Source organism: Taudactylus pleione, unplaced genomic scaffold, assembly GCF_031769625.1.
Source record: "Taudactylus pleione unplaced genomic scaffold, aTauple2 ptg000994l, whole genome shotgun sequence".
Lineage (NCBI taxonomy): Eukaryota > Metazoa > Chordata > Amphibia > Anura > Myobatrachidae > Taudactylus > Taudactylus pleione.
The window spans coordinates 127,728-151,622 of record NW_028285395.1 but is presented as its reverse complement, the minus strand read 5'-3'; the positions used below and the strand labels follow the sequence as shown (position 1 = coordinate 151,622).

Here is a 23,895-nt window from a genome sequence, read left to right as displayed (position 1 = left end):
TCCAAACCGACGAGGATGGGATTTGAACCCATGCGTGCAGAGCACAATCCATTGTGCTCTGCATTCATGGGTTCCAATCCCATCCTCGTCGGTTTGGAATTGTTTGCTTGGAAATGGAATTTTTGCAAATAATGCTTCATAAGTGAAGCTGACACTCAAATGTCAAAAATAAACTATTTCAATTAAGAAATTTACTTCAATGAACAATGCTTTTCATTAAAGACATACATAGAACACATTTAGTGAAAATCTACCATTACTGTTATAGTAGAAGTCGTAGAAGTCATGTCATTTAGTGAAAATCTAAGCCAAATGTGTGTGTTATGATTTTTTGTCGTTTGTGATGGATCAACATGATGGTGTAGTAGTTCACAAATATAGGTTACTTTTAAAGTAAAATAAATGTTCTTTAAGCAAAGGATCACTTGAAAGAGGACTTGCTAACAAGCCTGTGATATTGCTGAGAACACAACCAACAATGTATAAAGAAATGATTTAAAATATGACAAGTGGTGTCAGACAACTCATCTTTATTTGTGCCAGAAAGACGAGGTGGCCGAGTGGTTAAGGCGATGGACTGCTAATCCATTGTGTTCTGCACGCATGGGTTCAAATCTTGTCGGTTTGGAATTTTTTCCTTGGAAATGGAATTTTGCAAATAATGCTTCATAAGTGAAGCTGACACTCAAATGTCAAAAATAAACTAATTCAATTAAGAAATCTACGTCAATGAACAATGCTTTTCATTAAAGACATACATAGAACACATTTAAGGAAAATCTACCATTACTGTTATAGTAGAAGTCATGTCATTGGCCAAATGTGTATGTTATGATTTTTTGTCGTTTGTGATGGATCAACATGATGGTGTAGTAGTTCACAAATATTGGTTATGTCTAAAGTAAAATAAATGTTCTTTAAGCAAAGGCTCACTTGAAAGCGGACATGCTAACAAGCCTGTGATATTGATGAGAACACAACCAATAATGTATAAAGAATTGATTTAAAACAAGACAAGTGGTGTTAGAAAACCCTTCTTTATTTGTGCCAGAAAGACGAGGTGGCCGAGAGGTTAAGGCGATGGACTGCTAATCCATTGTGCTCTGCACGCATGGGTTCAAATCCCATCCTTGTCGGTTTGGAGTTGTTTGCTTGGAAATTGAATTTTTGCAAATAATGCTTCATAAGTGAAGCTAACACTCAAATGTCAAAAATAAACTAATTCAATTAAGAAATCTACTTCAATGAACAATGCTTTTCATTAAAGACATACATAGAACACATTTAGTGAAAATCTACCATTACTGTTATAGTAGAAGTCATGTCATTGGCCAAATGTGTATGTTATGATTTTTTGTCATTTGTGATGGATCAACAAGATGGTGTAGTAGTTCACAAATATAGTTTACTTCTAAAGTAAAATAAATGTTCTTTAAGCAAAGGCTCACTTGAAAGTGGACGTGCTAACAAGCCTGTGATATTGATGAGAACACAACCAATAATGTATAAAGAATTGATTTAAAACAAGACAAGTGGTGTCAGAAAATCCTTCTTTATTTGTGCCAGAAAGATGAGGTGGCCGAGTGGTTAAGGCGATTGACTTCACTTCACTTCACTTTACTTATGAAGCATTATTTGTAAAAATTCCTTTTCCAAGCAAACAATTCCAAACCGACAAGGATTGGATTTGAACCCATGCGTGCAGAGCACAATCCATTGTGCTCTGCATTCATGGGTTCCAATCCCATCCTCGTCGGTTTGGAATTGTTTGCTTGGAAGTGGAATTTTTGCAAATAATGCTTCATAAGTGAAGCTGACACTCAAATGTCAAAAATAAACTATTTCAATTAAGAAATCTACTTCAATGAACAATGCTTTTCATTAAATACATACATAGAACACATTTAGTGAAAATCTACCATTACTGTTATAGTAGAAGTCGTAGAAGTCATGTAATTTAGTGAAAATCTAAGCCAAATGTGTGTGTTATGATTTTTTGTCGTTTGTGATGGATCAACATGATGGTGTAGTAGTTCACAAATATAGGTTACGTTTAAAGTAAAATAAATGTTCTTTAAGCAAAGGCTCACTTGAAAGAGGACTTGCTAACAAGCCTGTGATATTGCTGAGAACACAACCAACAATGTATAAAGAAATGATTTAAAATATGACAAGTGGTGTCAGACAACTCATCTTTATTTGTGCCAGGAAGACGAGGTGGCCGAGTGGTTAAGGCGATGGACTGCTAATCCATTGTGTTCTGCACGCATGGGTTCAAATCTTGTTGGTTTGGAATTTTTTCCTTGGAAATGGAATTTTGCAAATAATGCTTCATAAGTGAAGCTGACACTCAAATGTCAAAAATAAACTAATTCAATTAAGAAATCTACGTCAATGAACAATGCTTTTCATTAAAGACATACATAGAACACATTTAAGGAAAATCTACCATTACTGTTATAGTAGAAGTCATGTCATTGGCCTAATGTGTATGTTATGATTTTTTGTCATTTGTGATGGATCAACATGATGGTGTAGTAGTTCACAAATATAGGTTATGTCTAAAGTAAAATAAATGTTCTTTAAGCAAAGGCTCACTTGAAAGGGGACATGCTAACAAGCCTGTGATATTGATTAGAACACAACCAATAATGTATAAAGAATTGATTGAAAACAAGACAAGTGGTGTTAGAAAACCCATCTTTGTTTGTGCCAGAAAGACGAGGTGGCCGAGTGGTTAAGGTGATGGACTGCTAATCCATTGTGCTCCGCGCGCATGGGTTCAAATCCCATCCTCGTCGGTTTGGAGTTGTTTGCTTGGAAATGGAATTTTTGCAAATAATGCTTCATAAGTGAAGCCAACACTCAAATGACAAAAAAAAACTAATTCAATTAAGAAATCTACATCAAAGAACAATGCTTTTCATTAAAGACATACATAGCACACATTTAGTGAAATCTACCATTACTGTTATAGTAGAAGTGATGTCATTGGCCAGATCTGTAAGTTATGATTTTTTGTCATTTGTGCTGGATCAACATGATGGTGTAGTAGTTCACAAATATAGGTTACGTTTAAAGTAAAATAAATGTTCTTTAAGCAAAAGCTCACTTGAAAGTGGACTTGCTGACAAGCCAGTGATATTGCTGAGAACACAACCTACGATGTATAAAGAATTGATTTAAAATATGACAACTGGTGTTAGAAAACCCTTCTTTATTTGTGCCAGAAAGATGAGGTGGCCGAGTGGTTAAGGCGATGGACTTCACTTCACTTCACTTTACTTATGAAGCATTATTTGTAAAAATTCCTTTTCCAAGCAAACAATTCCAAACCAACGAGGATTGGATTTGAACCCATGCGTGCAGAGCACAATCCATTGTGCTCTGCATTCATGGGTTCCAATCCCATCCTCGTCGGTTTGGAATTGTTTGCTTGGAAATGGAATTTTTGCAAATAATGCTTCATAAGTGAAGCTGACACTCAAATGTCAAAAATAAACTATTTCAATTAAGAAATCTACTTCAATGAACAATGCTTTTCATTAAAGACATACATAGAACACATTTAGTGAAAATCTACCATTACTGTTATAGTAGAAGTCGTAGAAGTCATGTCATTTAGTGAAAATCTAAGCCAAATGTGTGTGTTATGATTTTTTGTCATTTGTGATGGATCAACATGATGGTGTAGTAGTTCACAAATATAGGTTACGTTTAAAGTAAAATAAATGTTCTTTAAGCAAAGGCTCACTTGAAAGAGGACTTGCTAACAAGCCTGTGATATTGCTGAGAACACAACCAACAATGTATAAAGAAATGATTTAAAATATGACAAGTGGTGTCAGACAACTCATCTTTATTTGTGCCAGAAAGACGAGGTGGCCGAGTGGTTAAGGCGATGGACTGCTAATCCATTGTGTTCTGCACGCATTGGTTCAAATCTTGTCGGTTTGGAATTTTTTCCTTGGAAATGGAATTTTGCAAATAATGCTTCATAAGTGAAGCTGACACTCAAATGTCAAAAATAAACTAATTCAATTAAGAAATCTACGTCAATGAACAATGCTTTTCATTAAAGACATACATAGAACACATTTAAGGAAAATCTACCATTACTGTTATAGTAGAAGTCATGTCATTGGCCAAATGTGTATGTTATGATTTTTTGTCGTTTGTGATGGATCAACATGATGGTGTATTAGTTCACAAATATAGGTTATGTCTAAAGTAAAATAAATGTTCTTTAAGCTAAGGCTCACTTGAAAGGGGACATGCTAACAAGCCTGTGATATTGATGAGAACACAACCAATAATGTATAAAGAATTGATTTAAAACAAGACAAGTGGTGTTAGAAAACCCTTCTTTGTTTGTGCCAGAAAGATGAGGTGGCCGAGTGGATAAGGCGATGGACTGCTAATCCATTGTGCTCTGCACGCATGGGTTTAAATCCCATCCTCGTCGGTTTGGAGTTGTTTGCTTGGAAATGGAATTTTTGCAAATAATGCTTCATAAGTGAAGCCAACACTCAAATGTCAAAAATAAACTAATTCAATTAAGAAATCTACATCAAAGAACAATGCTTTTCATTAAAGACATACATAGCACACATTTAGTGAAATCTACCATTACTGTTATAGTAGAAGTGATGTCATTGGCCAGATCTGTAAGTTATGATTTTTTGTCATTTGTGCTGGATCAACATGATGGTGTAGTAGTTCACAAATATAGGTTACGTTTAAAGTAAAATAAATGTTCTTTAAGCAAAAGCTCACTTGAAAGTGGACTTGCTGACAAGCCAGTGATATTGCTGAGAACACAACCTACGATGTATAAAGAATTGATTTAAAATATGACAACTGGTGTTAGAAAACCCTTCTTTATTTGTGCCAGAAAGATGAGGTGGCCGAGTGGTTAAGGCGATGAACTTCACTTCACTTCACTTTACTTATGAAGCATTATTTGTAAAAATTCCTTTTCCAAGCAAACAATTCCAAACTGACAAGGATTGGATTTGAACCCATGCATGCAGAGCACAATCCATTGTGCTCTGCATTCATGGGTTCCAATCCCATCCTCGTCGGTTTGGAATTGTTTGCTTGGAAATGGAATTTTTGCAAATAATGCTTCATAAGTGAAGCTGACACTCAAATGTCAAAAATAAACTATTTCAATTAAGAAATCTACTTCAATGAACAATGCTTTTCATTAAAGACATACATAGAACACATTTAGTGAAAATCTACCATTACTGTTATAGTAGAAGTCATGTCATTTAGTGAAAATCGAAGCCAAATGTGTGTGTTATGATTTTTTGTCGTTTGTGATGGATCAACATGATGGTGTAGTAGTTCACAAATATAGGTTACGTTTAAAGTAAAATAAATGTTCTTTAAGCAAAGGCTCACTTGAAAGAGGACTTGCTAACAAGCCTGTGATATTGCTGAGAACACAACCAACAATGTATAAAGAAATGATTTAAAATATGACAAGTGGTGTCAGACAACTCATCTTTATTTGTGCCAGAAAGACGAGGTGGCCGAGTGGTTAAGGCGATGGACTGCTAATCCATTGTGTTCTGCACGCATGGGTTCAAATCTTGTCGGTTTGGAATTTTTTCCTTGGAAATGGAATTTTGCAAATAATGCTTCATAAGTGAAGCTGACACTCAAATGTCAAAAATAAACTAATTCAATTAAGAAATCTACGTCAATGAACAATGCTTTTCATTAAAGACATACATAGAACACATTTAAGGAAAATCTACCATTACTGTTATAGTAGAAGTCATGTCATTGGCCAAATGTGTATGTTATGATTTTTTGTCGTTTGTGATGGATCAACATGATGGTGTATTAGTTCACAAATATAGGTTATGTCTAAAGTAAAATAAATGTTCTTTAAGCTAAGGCTCACTTGAAAGGGGACATGCTAACAAGCCTGTGATATTGATGAGAACACAACCAATAATGTATAAAGAATTGATTTAAAACAAGACAAGTGGTGTTAGAAAACCCTTCTTTATTTGTGCCAGAAAGACGAGGTGGCCGAGAGGTTAAGGCAATGGACTGCTAATCCACTGTGCTCTGCACGCATGGGTTCAAATCCCATCCTCGTCGGTTTGGAGTTGTTTGCTTGGAAATGGAATTTTTGCAAATAATGCTTCATAAGTGAAGCTAACACTCAAATGTCAAAAATAAACTAATTCAATTAAGAAATCTACTTCAATGAACAATGCTTTTCATTAAAGACATACATAGAACACATTTAGTGAAAATCTACCATTACTGTTATAGTAGAAGTCATGTCATTGGCCAAATGTGTATGTTATGATTTTTTGTCGTTTGTGATGGATCAACAAGATGATGTAGTAGTTCACAAATATAGTTTATGTCTAAAGTAAAATAAATGTTCTTTAAGCAAAGGCTCACTTGAAAGTGGACATGCTAACAAGCCTGTGATATTGATGAGAACACAACCAATAATGTATAAAGAATTGATTTAAAACAAGACAAGTGGTGTCAGAAAATCCTTCTTTATTTGTGCCAGAAAGATGAGGTGGCCGAGTGGTTAAGGCGATTGACTTCACTTCACTTCACTTTACTTATGAAGCATTATTTGTAAAAATTCCTTTTCCAAGCAAACAATTCCAAACCGACGAGGATTGGATTTGAACCCATGCGTGCAGAGCACAATCCATTGTGTATATCAATATGGGTCGGCCGACTAGGGATAGTTAAATAGTTTAAAAGTGTTTAATGTTTAAGATTGTGCACAGTATAGAATAAACATTGCTATTTTTATGGCATATTGTGCATGGACAGAGCTTGCGAGACTGCCCTGTCCATGCGAGTCCTTTCCCCGCATTTCTCAGGGTATTTTTCACAAAAAATACCCTGACACTGGGCATGCGCATGTGCTGCCAGCTCTGGGCTCTGCTTTCCCTGTCAGCAGCCAGGGAAGGTGAGTTAGCGCAGGTGAAACAGGGGGGAACCCTGCATAATGCCATCTCCTTCGCTGGTCTCCCCCCTGGTATTTTTTACAATTTCTTTTAGTAAGCACAGAAACAGACAATCACAGGTGCACAACTCCAAATTACTGATTATATATATTACTGATTACTGATTTTATATATATATATATATATATATATATATATATATATATACATTATGCAATTACATTTTGCAATAAATAGGTTTTTAGCATAATCATGGCCAAGGTTATGGGCCTACCCACCATATCCAGGTAACCTCTGTAGGGTAGGTCTGTAACATACTAGGGTTCAAATCCAGAGCGCAGGACACCCCAAACCAGCTCAGCCCCGAGCCACTCCAGGGCATCGCTCTAATGAGAAAGGTGAAGTGTAAAGTAAGAAAGGTAAGAGCAGCTGCAGCTGCATATATAGGATAGAAAAGTGAAAATACAAATATAATAAAAACAAACAGTAAAAGTGTTAAAATGTGCAAAAAAGGAAAAGTGTTAGTCCAGGTAGAAGGTGTCTCAGCCTTCAGGTGTGCAAAGAAGCACACTTTAAATGAAGTGTATAGGAAAGGGTCCTGGACTGCACACCCTGAATATATATAATGGGAGGTGCTACCTGTTGAGACTATTATTGCAGGCACAGATACAGACAAATCACAGGTGCACAACTCCAAATTACTGATTATATATAAATACATTATGCAATAAATAGAGGTTTTAAGCATAATCGTGGCCAAGGTTATGGGCCTACCCACCATATCCAGGTAACCTCAGTAGGGTAGGTCCCTAACATACTAGGGTTCAAATCCAGAGCGCAGGACACCCCCAACCCAGCTCAGCCGAGCCACCCAAGGGCATCGCTCTAATGAGAAAAGTGAAGTGTGAAGTAAGAAAGGTAAGAGCAGCTGCCGCTGCATATATAGGATGGAGAAGTGAAAATACAAATATAATAAAAACAAACAGTAAAAGTGTTAAAATGTGCAAAAAACGCAAAAGTGTTATAATGGTCTCCCCCCTGGTATTTTTTACAATTTCTTTTAGTAAGCACAGAAACAGACAATCACAGGTGCACAACTCCAAATTACTGATTATATATATTACTGATTACTGATTATACTGAAGCAGACCAACCAAAGCAATCCAGGGGACCCACGCTCCAAAAATCAACTTAAGTTGCACTACAGTATAAAATTTGTAGGACTAACCTAAAATTGTACCTATTACTAGTGTGCATTCACAATACCAGACTCCATGCTTTAAACCAATAAGGGAGGGGTGCTTTTAGTAAATCAGAAACAGATCGCATTTCCCAAGTATCGGAGTTGCGATCTGCTTACTAAAAGAATGCAAATTTAAGGGCTTGGAGTATTTATTTTTTACAAAAACTGCTCCGAAAGGCCTTTGATACATTTTGATACAGGTGTGCAGGTCCGGTTCTTAGAGAAACGCCAACAACCGAATTTATCTGAGTCGAACTGAGGCCCTGATTCAGACCCGGCAGCTCACAGGTCTGAAGGGCTTTTTTTTTTTTTTGAGGCCAGCCTCCTGGCCGCTTGCTAAGCTGTGGGTGACCACCCCCAGCTTTTGTGAGTGGCCAGGTGATGGTCGCAATGGTCGCGACCATCGGGCTTGCGACGAGACCCTTGTGGTAGGGTCTCGTCTGCCGCAAGCCCCAGTGAGCTTCCGGCTCTAATAGAGCCGGAAGCACACTACTGACATCACTCGTGATGTCAGTAGGGCCGCCCCCAAACGGCAGGCGTTCTTTCTGGAACGCCTCCGTTTGGCAAGCCACCCCCCCTCCCCGCCTTTCAACATTGACAGCCGCCCCGTTTGTAGCGAGCCCTGGAGCGAGAAAATTTCTCTCTCGATCCGGGGCTTGCACACACGGCGCATGCGCACTGCCTGGCCATCTACCTGCTTGCGAGTGCATAGCGTTTGGAAGTGGGTCTGAATAAGGCCCAGAGTCTGAGTTCAGTATCACTTGGGGGTACTGAGTAGAACCAAGTCCTGGATCGGATCTTCCTGCGGTTTGGAACTCAGATTTAAAAAATGAACTTGGGTTTTAGATTGCATGCTAACAGGACAAAATTATGTAATTTAGCTTTTTTTTAATTTATTTTGCTAAAAAAATACTGATCCAAAGCCAAAACACGTGAGGGTGTTTTTCCAAAATCAAAACAAGAAGACGAATCTGGATCCAAAACCAAAGCCAAAACATGGGAGTCGGCGCACATCTCTAATACATTTAAGTGTTACTAAAATAATGTGAAAAGGGTGTAAATACACCCATTTTCGCATTATTTTAGTAAAAAAAAAAAAGATTGACAAATAGGCTATTAAAAGAAAGAAAATAAGATACTATTTAAAAAAATAAAACTAAATGTAACCTACCACTTTGGGTGTATTTTCCCTTATGACTGTTTTATTTTTTTCTTCCATAAATTGTGGTTGGAGAATGCTGACTCTGGGCAGTGTTTGAAATATGAACCATTTTTCTCTGGTTGTAAACATTCCAAAGTTTATTGGTTGAAATCATTCATGTTAGGGAATGATCCTACTCAAACAGCTTTATGGATCATATTAGTATCTGCCTCTTTGATGTTCATTTCATTGGAAGTCCAGACTACTCCTCACATTCACATAATAACAGACCACAGGGCCCGAATATCTTGTGTAAAAAGGATGGCCTGAAAGGATGTATTTTGAAGTTGAAGCCAATTAGTCATCCTTTCCATTACAAAAAAAGAAACCTCTAAGGCATCTGCACTTGCCTGAAATGATTTGTATTTCATGTTGCAAACATGAAACTTCCAAAGAGAGACGGTGATGCGTATAGAAGCAATTGTGGATTTATATTTTATTAGGATTAGAGATGTGCGGTTCGTTTCTCCAGAAATCCTAATTTACCTGAATTTTGTGAATCTGCACAGATTCGAGTCACTTTCTGGTCCCTTCGAGATCCGGACAGATCCGAGTCGCGGGTCTGATCTTCCCACGGTTTACATTTCGGATTTTAAATCCGAATTTCAGGTTTTGGATTACAAAAACTACATGATTTTAGCTGTTTTTTAAAAACTTTTTATCCATTTTTAAAAAAAAATAAACCCAGATCCAAAACCGAAACACTTGAGGGTGGTTTTTCAAAGCCAAAACACAAGGATGAATCCAGATTAAAAACCAAAACCAAAACACGGGGGTTATCGCACATTTCTAATTAGGTTGTTATTTTTTTTATATATATATATTTTTTTGCATTATAATCTTATCCTACCTTTTAGCGTCCATCTCTATCCATTTCTCAGCATGTGTAATTCTCACAGGATGTGACACATCAGTTATTATTATTATTATTATCCTTTATTTATATGGAACCACAAGTGTTCCGCAGCACCTTACAGAGTACATAAACTAATAAGTGAACAAGTAATGAGTAATTTACAGTACATTACAGTGCAGGACATGGTTTATATACATTGCTGCAATAGCGTTTAAAAAGATCACAATAAGCAGCAGGGAGTTAGCAGTCAAGTGTTAGGTGCCCTAATGGGGAGTAAGAAGTAGAAGAAAGTGTAAGGAGAACCACGTGAGGGAAGAGGTCCCTGCTCATGAGAGCTTACATTCTAAAGGGAAGGGGCGGACAGACAGGCGTGACACAGAAGGGGTAGATAGGGAGGAAAAAGCATGAAGTGGGCTAGGATGAGAGCTGGAAGTCATTGATGAAGTACTGGGTCTTGAGAGCCTGTTTGAAGATATGTAGAGAGGTGGAGAGTCGGAGAGGGAGAGTGTTTCAAAGGTAGGGAGCAGCACGGGCGAAATCGTGGAGGCATGAGTGGGAGGATGTAATTAGTTGGCAAGAGAGGTGGCCTGCATTTGTTGAGCGGGAGATGAGGTCAGAGATGTAAGTGGGAGAGGATTGGTTGATGGCTTCGTAGTTATGCTTTCAATAGGCTATAAAAAAAAGTTGAGTTCATTATTTTGTGGATCCAGATAAAGGTGAAATAGTTACTGGAATAACAATTTCAGATGAGAATATTCTTTCTTGGCTCCAGAATTAGATTGTAAATGGCACTAGACAAAAAGAAATCTGTATAGTTTTAACTTGAAAATTCTCAAAAGTTTAAAGGAGGTTTGCGGTCAAGGTTGTGTTGCACAAAAATAGCCTCTAGCTGCTGGGCACACGGAGGGTATCCCAACCTCCTATCGTAATAGCAGGGATATAGTAAAGTGTCAGCGCTCAGAGGGCTACCTGTCAATTCTTAGCAACCATCCGAGAATATACTTATTGATGCTGGTTGCTATTTCTTTGGGTGGGTTTTATAAAGTAGTCTCGAAGTTATGTACCCAATATATACTATGGGGTATTATTAATGTTTTAATAACAACATTCAATGGGAGAAGTCAATCATCTAGTGGTGGGTCACAGGTCGGCAACATCTTGGGGCAGAGAAATTCATCTGTATGACACGTGTCGGTGGTGATGTTAGTCTAAAGTGGTCGTGTGTTGCAGATATATTCCTCCCCTCTCCAGCTGGTCAACTTGAAAATTGATTACTGGTAAAGGATCATCCATGATCTTAGTCTTCAGGGTCTAATATGGGCCTGTTTATCAAATTTATCAAAAGATCTCCATTAATTGCCATTTCTTATAGCAGAAAATTGTGACCATAAGAAATAAAACTTCAGTCCTAATTATCAAAGATGTTCAGCTGGGACAGCGCTAATGATGAGCAGGGGTGCAGAGAAGGGGGGGAGCGAGCACTAATTAGCTGGGCTTGCTTGAGGGGCACGGGTCTGACGCCGCTCCTCTCCCTCCCTCATACCTGTCAGTATCCCAGCACATGCTGCTGTGTGCTGGGCTGCACTGGGAGACTGCTCACTGCTGCTGAGCAGCAGTCTCCTCTGTCTGTGGGGGGGAGCAATCACCTGGATTTGCAACGGGCAGGGGGGCTCACAGCGCCCCCTCCCCAGCGAGCAGCGGCACTTCGCTGCACATCAAAAAGGTTTTTTTCTAAGGGGGCATGGCTACAAATAGGACACGCCCCCTTCACCCGGGCCCATGGTGGCTTTCTGCGGCCATGCTGATGAGATGCTGTCCCAGCGAGCAGAATACAGAATAGTAATAGCTTTTGTTAGAACCTGGCCGAGCAAATGCCCTTGCACGCCTCAGGCCATTCTTGCCGACATTCTGGCTGCCCCCTCTGAGGGTGCAGCCAGGACAGCACAGTGAGGGGGAGTGAGTGGGCGTGGCTATAGAATGACAATATTAACTTCTTTGTATAGCGGGAGGCGGGGTGACGATGATCCAGTTCAGCGCAGATTGAATCATCGCCCTCCCTTCCCCCAGACCGCCCACTTGTGCTCAATAAGTGGGCAGCTGCAGGGAGTGCGGGTGTTTAGTGGCCATCTCCGGGATTTTCATGAGTCTCCCAGCCATCCTGGGAGAGTAGGCAAGTATGGCAGAGGCATAGTGAAATATATGCAAAGAAGATAGAGAGGACCTTCCCTTAGAAGGGAAAGAAGGCTAATCGTGGTGTTAACTAATGAAGAAAAGCTGCAAAAATCTAATCTCTTCAAAGCTTGCTAAATAGCCCCATATAGCCATCCCCATAGAGAACTTTGTGGACAGTGGTAGTTAATGGAAGTTTCGAAAACGCTGCAGATATTTGCAGTATCTCAGGACTTAATGGTTTAAACACTGACAAATTACAAAAAGTGACATAATCTTGTGGAAATGGACATTTTTTATTACGTTAGAGACTTAAATTAATAGACCTCATTGAATTTTGCATATGACAATTGTCATGATATGAATAGTTTATGTTGGTGTCAAGTTATGCAGTGTCAGCTATCCATGTACCAAATACCTAATGAGATTTCTGCCCTCCTCAGATGCTGATTGCACCCATCACTGAAAAAGGTCACACTCAACGAGATATATTCCTTCCTGGAAGGGATAGTCAGTGGATGGACACAAATACTTTACAGGTGTTTGATGGCGGCACCGTGATACAAAACTATAACTGCAGCCTGCAGGAAATTCCAGTTTTTATAAAGAAAACTTCATAGATGCAAAACTATTAAAACGCAAACGTGTATCACTTCTAAGAAGACAATTAATGTAGAAGTGTCTCTTATTTTGAGATGACTGCACTTTTCCAAGCACTCCAAGGATCAGATACAGTACTTGTTGCCCTTTGTTACTGTATTGTGTTTTGTCACTGTACTCTATATAATGTGATTTCCGGAAGGTGTCGCACTCGCTCACGATATGATCTACAATCCTAGTGTGTAGTGAAGCTGAGCAAAGCAGATTGTATACTTCAATATAGCACAAAAAAAGATTCTTAGGGGTCTATTTACTAAGCAGTGTCAGGAGACAGAGTGAAAAGTGATAAGAAAGTGATAAGGTGCCAGCCAATCAGCTCCCAACTGTCATTTTTCAAACACAGCCTGTGAGATGGCAGTTGGGAGCTGATTGGCTGGCACCTTATCACTTTTCACTCTGTCTCCTAACACTGCTTAGTAAATAGACCCCTTAGTGAGTAAGCCACTACAGTATATCTACCTCTCTTTATTAACAAAATGTATGCCTTGTATAAGGCTTGGTTGTACCAGTATTAAAGTTCAATATTTTACCTACTTTGGTTCTCTTTCTGGTTTGTCTTTTTGCACATATGCAAAGTTTATTTGCGTAACATACTGTTTATTTGTGTAACCTACTGTATGGTATGCTGTCATACAGTCGACATTCAACAAGTCGACATCAGCCATGTTGGCACTGATGTAATGCCGACACTGGGCCTGATTCAGCACAGAACGCTATTGCGATTACGCAAGCAGTCTCACTGCGAAAATATGCTAATGATTGCAATCGCAGTGCCATCGCAGCACAACATAAGGACGCCCACTTTACCTTACACACATCCGTAATACTTTGCAAGTCTAGAAAACTATCGGTAACATGGAGTACAATCTGAGCCTTACGCACACTTGCACAAGGTCTGGCCTTACTCAAGAATTGCTAACCTCATCGCACGCAGTGAAAGTCCAAGATGCGTAAGGCATTGCAATGGCACGCCTGCGTTTTGACGACCACCTACCATCCCGGAATGTAGTCGGCATCTTGGCGTGCGGGATACCGATGGTCTGACTGGTTGGGATCCTGGCACCAGTATCCCAACCGCCGGCATTCCGAAGGTAAGTATTGGGGTGTTAGGGGGAGGTTAGGTTTAGGCACTAGGTAGAGGGTTAGGGTTAGGCACCGGGGAGGGAGGGTTAGGGTTAGGCACTAGGGGGGAAGGTTAGGTTTAGACACCGGGGAAGGCATGTTAGGTTTAGGGGGCGGGGAAGGGGGAGGTTAGGTCTAGGAACTAGGGGGGAGGTTAAGGTTAGGCACCGGGGAGGGTGAGTTAGGGTAGGAGTTAGGGTAGGGGTTAGAAAAACACTTACCTGTGTTTTCTATGAGTGTCGGGATTCTGGCTGTTGGGATGCCGCTGTCGGTATTCTGACCAGTGGCATCCTGACATTTCATACCCAACTCTCCGTCTCCACCCCCAAATGGTCACTTCCGATCACAGTGAAGTCTTTGCACATGCGCACTGCGATGCATGCGCAGAACGAAACAAACATCCGATTGCGTGCGTGATCGCAGTTGCGATCCATAAGGAATCAGGACCATTGTCAGAATTTTGTCACTGAATTTTGACAGCTAGAATGTTGACAGCCAATATTAGAGTTAGGGTTAATGTTAGAGTTATGCTGCAGTTATAGTTATATCTAAACTACATCACAATTGCATTGTCGAGATGCCGACTGTCGATTTTCCCAACTCAGGGAATGTCATCCTGAATTTCCGCATTGTGAAAGTTTACATTCTGCCCAAATCAACATTCTGAATGTCGACTTAATATACTCTAATGTACACATTTCCGTACTGCGTATTAATAATACCATAATAAAACACATTCATAGGTCCAAATCCAGATTTTAGTTCTTGCTACACTTACAGCTCATTAACTTAGAGAGACAGAAGAGGGGAGGGAAGGGGCTGGCCAACATAAGCAGAGAACAGTGAGGTAATAGTATTGTTGCTGAAGTAGACCTGGGTGCAGGAGGCATAGCTCAGCTCTCCCAAGTGTTGGAGATCTGATGCAATGATACACAATGAGGATGATGACCGTCAGAATAACTACAGTCGCTAAGCTCTTCTGACTGGTTGATTACATATTGTCCTCTCTAGCTGATAGCTAAAACATTACCATAGCAGCTACAGTGTATGAAGTTGTGGTCGTCTACTTGCATTATTTAATTCACTTTTCCATTTGTACTTCTGCAGAAAAGAAGATTCACATTTAAAATAACAGATGTTTGTATTTAAATTGACTTTCTAATTTACATAAAGTGAAACTTTAAATTTGTGTTTCCATTGAAAATGCAACTTTACCCTTTTCAAATAACTGGGAAGGGGTAGGGGGTTTGGACTGCACACCCTAATTTTAAACATAAGAGGTGCTACCATGCTGAGACTTGTAGTACAATGCAGGGAACAAAGAAGGCAGGTGCACACTAAAGGTGCTTACACACGTAACTATTTTTTGAACGATTTAACTATAATGACGTCGTTATCGTTCAATCGTTGAAAACATCGTTCAGTTTCTGAGTTATAACGATGAACGATTATCGTTCATGCACGTTCCCGTTTGTAATTTGTAGTTCATTCTGACTGACCAACAGAGCGATTTTCATTAAGGGAAGTTACAAAAATTGGGCCTGATTCAGAGCCGCTCGTAAGCGACCGCTCGTTCGCTCCGAGCGATGTTTGCCCAACTGCGCATGCGTACGGATCGTTATACGCATGCGCGAACCAGTCAGTGCGGCCGAAATTCATGTGCTCGCAAAATAGCGAATGCTTGACAATTTGAGTGACAGAAAGGCGTATGTGGGTGGTAACAGGGGAAGGTGCTTAAAAACGGGGAGTGGAGATCCGATCGCAGGCGTGCTTAAAGGTCAAAACGGGTGTTTTATGGGTGTGCATAATTAAAACAGCAGCGTCATTGAGCACGTCACTGGGTTATTTTATAGCCAGAACTGCTCGCAAAATTGTTGTAGCAAAAACCAACCACAAGAATAGCGAGCAGCTCATACCCTGGTCGATGTACTCGATTAATCTAATAAATAGCGGACATGACGTAGGATGCGAGCGGCCAGGGGGCGTAGTTTTACAAAAAACTACCGCAAGTTTTGTTCGCTCGTTCAGACCTACAGGCGTGAACAGACCGCAAAGAGCGAACGGTTCATTTGAATAGCCACCCCTTTTTTTTAAATGAATGACCGCAAATAGCGACCGGCTCTGAATCAGGCCCATTGTTTGTAGTTCAAAAAATCGTTCATTACACTTTAAAAAATCTGACAGATAATCGTTCATAAAATCGTTGGTAACAAAATCGTTGTGTGTGTATGCAGCTTAAGTAATAAGAACAATGATAGCCAAAATAGTCCTGATTAGGTTATTAATGCATGTTTGGCCAGATATTTTTGCCCATCCACCATGTCAAGGTGACCCCCATAATCACTGCAAACTCGGGTGAGAAATCTCGATCTGCCTCACCATCGGCCAACTCGATCTCAGCTAAACTCACTTCTTAGTAAATTTGAGAGTTTTAGAACCATACAATCACAATTTTCGGCGATACAAATCGAATTAAAGAAAAACAAACTCGATCAGACTCGATTCTTAGTAAATTTACCTCTAAGTGCAGGGAATGCAGGGAACAAAGAATGCAGATGCACACTAATTAATAAGAACAATGATAGTCAAAATAATCCTGATAAACTCTACAATTGACATGGAGTATAAGTGAGGTTATTAGTACACGTTTGCCCATCCACCGCGTCTAGGTGACCCCATCAGATGGGTCCCTGACATCCCAAATACTAACACATTATGTCAAAATATAAAAAACAGTCAAAGCCAATGGTTATTAAATACTGAATTTTGACCCCCCAAATTGCCAGCAATGCCCATCAGTTTGAAAATTATGGCAGACCCACCATTTCTTGTGATTTTAGCCCTTTATCTCTAATCCTATCTATTACAATTGGTACCTTTGTGGGACAGACCTTATATTAGAGAAATGCCACAACCAACTAAGTAGAGCTTTGCAATTTATTACCATTAACTTGGCGAACCCCAGTCACAACAAAATTGTATATGTTGGGTGGAATTCTCTTTTAAAAATTATTCAAAATATATTTCAAATTGTATGTAAAGAGCATGAAACCCAATTTAAGTGAGCAACAATAATACATCTCTTAGCGTTTTATAAATATTGTGCTACAAAAACCTAATGTTCCTAATTTCCTGTAACAAATTTGGAGGCTATTTATCATTGCCTCCAAGCTAGGAGAGCTGCAGAAGTCTAAATACTGTACTTTAGCCACAAATAACAGCAGCAAAAGTTTACACTGCTGGGTACCGGCCTGGCAGTTTTACTGCACATTTGCACCATCATGACACGCACTGGGGGCCCGATTCAGAGTTGACAGGTAATGCTCCCTGGATGTGGATGTGCGAATAGTGGCCGGCACTTGTACTGCAGAGTTGCCTACCTTTAAAGATCTGTTCCCGGGAGAAGCCCGGGTAAGAGAAGCAGGAGGGCGGCAATGGGGGGCGGGGCCTGACGATTTGCATAATTAAGCCCCGCCCCCTAGCGGTAAAATTGTCGCGATTGGCTAGAATTTGCATAGGGGGCGAGGCCAAATGACGTGATTCATGTAGAATCACATTTTAAGCCCCGCCCCCTACACGGAGACCCGCGATCACCGCGGGTATTCTCCTCATTCTGCCCACTTCACTAAGAAGTGAGCAGAATGCGGGAGAAATGCCTACCCTTCCGGGGGTGCGGGGGGGTTACCCGAAAAATCGTGAGCCTCCCGCGAAAACCGGGAGGGTAGGCATGTATGTTGTACTGAGACTCACACCGGAGCATCTGCGTACACATACACAGCACCGCACGCAGATCAGGCAAACATCGACTCCTTGAGTGGGTCTATGGTCACTCAGAATAGCTCCGATAACTTAGACGCCGGAGCCATGTGTCCTATTTATGGGATCACACACAGGATGTGACACCCAGGGCTGGCAACAGAAATTATGGGGCCCTGTACACCCATTCTTTTAGGAGCTCTCCATTGCCCCCCCTGCACAGTGACTATATGGAGTGCGCATGCACATGTCATCTATTCACCCGCTGCTCTGCTATGCTGATTTCTGACCATCGCAACCATCACCCGAGCGGTCGTTAGAGCTGTGGGTGTAAACCCACAGCCTAACGACTGCAACAGAGGCGGGCGGTCAGGATGCAAGTGGCCGCCCAGTTTCTGAGCGACTGCTTGCATCCTCCGACCGCCTCTGAATGAGGTCCTGTGTGCTCTCCCATCCCCCATCCCACACTGTGTGCTCTCCCATCCCCCATCCCACACTGTGTGCTCTCCCATCCCCCCATCCCACACTGTGTGCTCTCCCATCCCCCCATCCCACACTGTGTGCTCTCCCATCCCCCTCTCATACTGTACTATCCCATCCCCCATCCCACACTGTGTGCTCTCCCATCCCCCATCCCACACTGTGTGCTCTCCCATCCCCCACCCCACACTGTGTGCTCTCCCATCCCACACTGTGCTATTCCCCATCCCCATCCCACACTGTGCTATCCCATCCCCCATACCACACTGTGTGCTATCCCATCCCCCATCCCACACTGTGTGCTCTCCCATCTCCCCTCTCATTCTGTGCTATCTCATCCCCATCCCACACTGTGTGCTCTCCCATCCCCCACTGTGTACTCTCCCATCCCCCACCCCACACTGTGTGCTCTCCCATCCCCCACTGTGCTATTCCCCATCCCCATCCCACACTGTGTACCCTCCCATCCCCCATCCCACACTGTGTACCCTCCCATCCCCCACTGTGTGCTCTCCCATCCCCCATCCCACACTGTGTGCTCTCCCATCCCCCCATCACACACTGTGTGCTCTCCCATCCCCCCTCTCATACTGTGCTATCCCATCCCCCATCCCACATTGTGTGCTCTCCCATCCCCATCCCACACTGTGTGCTCTCCCATCCCCTTCCCACACTGTGTGCTCTGCCATCCCCCACCCCACACTGTGTGCTCTCCCATCCCCCTCTGTGCTACTCCCCATCCCCATCCCACACTGTGCTATCCCATCCCCATCACCCACTGTGTGCTATCCCATCCCCCATCCCACACTGTGTGCTCACCCATCCCCCACCCCACACTGTGTGCTCTCCCATCCCCCACTGTGCTATTCCCCATCCCCATCCCACACTGTGCTATCCCATCCCCCATCCCACACTGTGTGCTATCCCATCCCCCATCCCACACTGTGCCCTCCCATCCCCTATCCCACACTGTGTGCTCTCCCATCTCCCCTCTCATACTGTGCTATCTCATCCCCATCCCACACTGTGTGCTCTCCCATTCCCCATCCCACACTGTGTGCTCTCCCATCCCCCATCCCACACTGTGTGCTCTCCCCTATCCCCCACTGTGCTATCCCATCCCCCATCCCACACTGTGTGCTCTCCCATCTCCCCTCTCATACTGTGCTATCCCACCCCCTTTCCCACACTGTACCCTCCCATCCCCCATCCCACGTTATGTGCTCTCCCATCCCCATCCCACACTGTGTGCTCTCCCATCCCCCATCCCACACTGTGTGCTCTACCATCCCCCCATCCCACACTGTGTGCTCTTCCATCCCCCCTCTCATACTGTGCTATCCCATCCCCCACTGTGTGCTCTCCCATCCCCCACCCCACACTGTGTGCTCTCCCATCCCCCACTGTGCTATTCCCCATCCCCATCCCACACTGTGCTATCCCATCCCCCATCCCACACTGTGTGCTATCCCATCCCCCATCCCCCACTGTGCCTTCCCATCCTCTATCCCACACTGTGTGCTCTCCCATCTCCCCTCTCATACTGTGCTATCTCATCCCCATCCCACACTGTGTGCTCTCCCATCCCCCATCCCACACTGTGTGCTCTCCCATCTCCCCTCTCATACTGTACTCTCCCATCCCCATCCCTCACTGTGTGCTATCCCATCCCCCATCCCACACTGCGTGCTCTCCCATCTCCCCTCTCATACTGTACTCTCCCATCCCCATCCCTCACTGTGTGCTCTCCCATCCCCCATCCCACACTGTGTGCTCTCCCATCCCCCATCCCACACTGTGTGCTCTCCCATCCCCCATCCCCCACTGTGCTATCCCATCCCCCATCCCACACTGTGTGCTATCCCATCTCTCCTCTCATACTGTGCTCTCCCATTCCCCATCCCACACTGTGCCCTCCCAGCCCCCATCCCACACTGTGTACTCTCCCCTATTCCCCACTGTGCTATCTCATCCTCCATCACACACTGTGCTTTCCCATCCCCCTCTCACACTGTGCTCTCCCATCCCCCATCCCACACTGTGCTCTAACATCCCCCTTCTCACATTATGCGATCCCATCCCCCCTCTCACACTGCTTTCCCATCCCCTCAAACTGTGTCCTCCCATCCCCCCTCTCACACTGTGCTCTCCCATCCCCCACTGTGCTTCCCAATCATCTCCCACATTTTGTATCCCCCCACCTCCTCCCAGGCTGCATTTACCTGCTTGAGCTTCCTGTGCAGCTTCTGATGAGTCCTTCTTCTCAGTCCTGAGTCTGGCTGCTGCTGGGCAGGACTGGAGAGAGGCAGAGCACTGTGGTGGGGGTGGGGCTTCCTAATGACTGCTTCTATCTCTCAGACAGTGATCTGAGGAGACAGTTCCACTTACATCAGACTCCTCAGATTACTGCCTGAGAGATTGAGGAGTCATCAGGCAACCGCTCCGCCCCCACCACAGTGCTGAGCTTCTCCAAGACCCAGCAGCAGCCAGTAGTAAGTGCCCTGCTAGTATAAGTAATATAATATATATGCAGCATACGGCTGCAGTTCATGTCTGCTGGCTGGGTGGCAGATGCACCCTGCTCCCCCACCACTGGACTTCCTGTTGCAGTGATCAGCAGGCGCCCCGTACATGCCTGCACCCTGCTGATCACTGCAGCAGCAGCGCAGGCATCTGTACACTCTAGGGCCCCTTAGGACCTTGGGGCCTGGTACAGTTGTGCCCCTGGGCCCCCCCTGTCGCCGGGCCTGATGACACCCCCAAAATGGTCGATACACCCCTACTTTTTTTAGATGACACTCCCTGTTGCCTCCCCCAAATGCAGCCTGACTGTCAATCACACTGTGAATAAAGACTTGCAGAGTGTGAATATGGTAATGTACTTTGACACATGTGCAGTGGCAAAAAAAATTGCTCCTATTATAAAAACATCGGCATAGCATATAACTTTGAATCAGGGCCTGTGGGGTCTAAATGGATGCCTTTTTGTGCTCTGGACACCAATGTCAAACTGAAAACCAATTGTTTTTGGAGCTTGACACAGCACAACCGCTACAGTGTCCTCTGCTAGTTAAAGGACCGATCGGGGCCAACAGATTGATAAATAAGCCCCTTAGCTTCATACTGTTCACAAGCAACTTACCTAAATTATACCAGGGAAGTACTCTGCCATTTGTGGAATACTCCATTGAAGAAGAAGCCTGATTTCTCCCCCTAAACACTGCAGCGGTACTGGATCCGAGTGAAATGGGTATTCAAACCCACTTCACAGGCCAGCTTGGAAGCAAATTAACCATTTCCCAGATCAAGATCACACTTCAATTAAATTAACTAAGCATCAGTTCTGCAGGCATTTATAAACTGACGGGATCCATTGTGTATTGATGGCGTGTTCTAAGCAGGAAAAACAGCATTTTCTAAAGTTCGGTTTCACCTTCTAAACAGAACCCACGGTTAGTTTGTAAGCCCCGAGTTTAAATCTTTCAAGTTATTAAGTTTTATTATGTGATGTCGTCCAAATCCATCCAGCGGAAGTCTCAGAACGGGTTCCAGGGGTCAAAGCTCTGCCCAGCGTACACCAAGAGGAGGTCTAACCAGGACCCTAAACCCCCCTAAAACCTGGACAGGATCCAACTGGACCACATCGCGTTGGTTTCATCCTAATTGATGCAGGGGTGTTTTCTGTAAGTTATTATGTTTTGTTATGTGATGTTGTCCAAATCCATCTGGTGGAAGGCCCCGAACAGGCTCCGTGAGTCAAAGTTCTGTCTGGCGCACTACGCCGTGAGGTCTGACCAGTACCCAAACCACTCCATTAGGCATCCCAGACCACTTGCCCCCCCTCTGTGAAATTTTCATCCAAATCCATCTAGTGGAAGGCCCAGAACAGGTTCCCCTGGTCAAAGTTCCACCCAGCATCCCCAGGTCAAAGTTCTGACCAGAGTACACCAACTGGAGGTCCAACCAGGACCTCAACCCCCTAGTATGTCATCTTTGATCCAATTTTATCACTCTGTGAAGCTTTTATCCAAATCCATCCAGTGGAAGGCATAGAACAGGCTCCCCAGGTCCGAACAGGCCCCCTGGGTCAAAGTTCTGCCTGGCACACTCTGCCGTGAGGTCCAACAGGTACCACAACCACTCCATTAGGCATCCTAGACCAATTGCCACCTCTCTGCGAAGTTTTCATCCAAATCCATCCAGTGGAAAGCCCAGAACAGGCTCCCTGGGCCAAATTTCTACAACAGGAGGTCCAATCAATCTAACCCCCTAAAACCTGGCCATGTTACAACTGGACCACCTCACATTGGTTTCATCCCAATCAGTGCAGGGGTGTCCGAATGCATAATCGAACAGACAACAAACAAATAAATAAACAGACCAATTAATTTTATATATATAAGATATATATATATAGCATTTGAATCCCTAGCAAATTAATAACTAGCTCTAGGCCTCTAAGCCTATGGGCTGGTAGTAAAATATAAGGAGGAAAATGGTGTGGGGTCCCCCTTATTCTTCACTAGCCAGCACTAGGATGCATCAGCCAGAGCTGGTGACAGTATAGCAGGGAGTCGCGCCGTGTGTGATATGCCTGCTACAATGTCAAACATCCCTAGACCAGTCAGCAAAACATCTGGAATCTCTAGGGATTCCTCCTGAAGGGCTCTTCTCTATATACCTGGTGCATTGGGTAATGAATAATTAATATGAATAATGATATTGTCCAGGTGTACTACTGGTCCCAGCAAGGCTGCCAGGGCCTGATGGCACTTGAAGAGTGCCATCAGGCCCTGGGCATCAATGACCCACTAGCACATGTACAGTATTCCACGTGTAAAATTAATGTTACCAAATATTAAAGACAGGATACAGACACAGAATATTAAAGTCCTTTATTAAAGGGAACGAGTCACGTCATTATTCCCAGCAAAAGAAAACATCAAGAAAGTTTCCCTGAAACTGCCCACCTGTATCCCCAGAATGCTAGGAGCCCTTGTGCCCTTACTACATTTCTTTATTACTAGTGCAGGGCACTAGGCCCTAAGGCACCCAAAGTACCTGTCACACAGTATGGTACTAACCAGTGGAGGCTCCAGAGGTGGGGCTGCAGCACAGTCCAAAATTCAAATAGGGGAGTCACACCAACTGTCAGTGAGTCCCAGCCAGCGATGTTTAGCAGCATTTGAAATGGCAGTTGATGTGGCTCCTCTATTTGACTTTTAAACTGCGCTGCATCCCCACTTCTGGAGCCTCCACTGGTACTAACCCTAAACTCTCCCCCTGGCCACCGCTACTCATAGTCCTTTCCTGTATCACAGTCGGGCCTACCCTAGATCTGTCTTGGGTCACATTGACAAGCACACAGCAGACAGACACTGCTCTCGGTAATTTGTCACCGTATAGCAGGCTTGCCGACTTTCTGGCTGCCCCTTCCGGGAGGGAA

At 43.1% G+C, this 23,895-nt stretch overlaps 2 non-coding genes across 2 annotated transcripts; both read left to right on the top strand.

Moving 5' to 3' along the window:
- The first annotated feature begins 1,054 nt into the window (after window positions 1-1,054).
- TRNAS-GCU (transfer RNA serine (anticodon GCU)) lies at window positions 1,055-1,136 on the top strand. The gene has a single exon. It is a non-coding gene; the product is annotated as a tRNA-Ser (tRNA).
- Window positions 1,137-2,719: 1,583 nt separating this feature from the next.
- TRNAS-GCU (transfer RNA serine (anticodon GCU)) lies at window positions 2,720-2,801 on the top strand. Its single transcript has one exon. It is a non-coding gene; the product is annotated as a tRNA-Ser (tRNA).
- The last annotated feature ends 21,094 nt before the right edge of the window (window positions 2,802-23,895 follow it).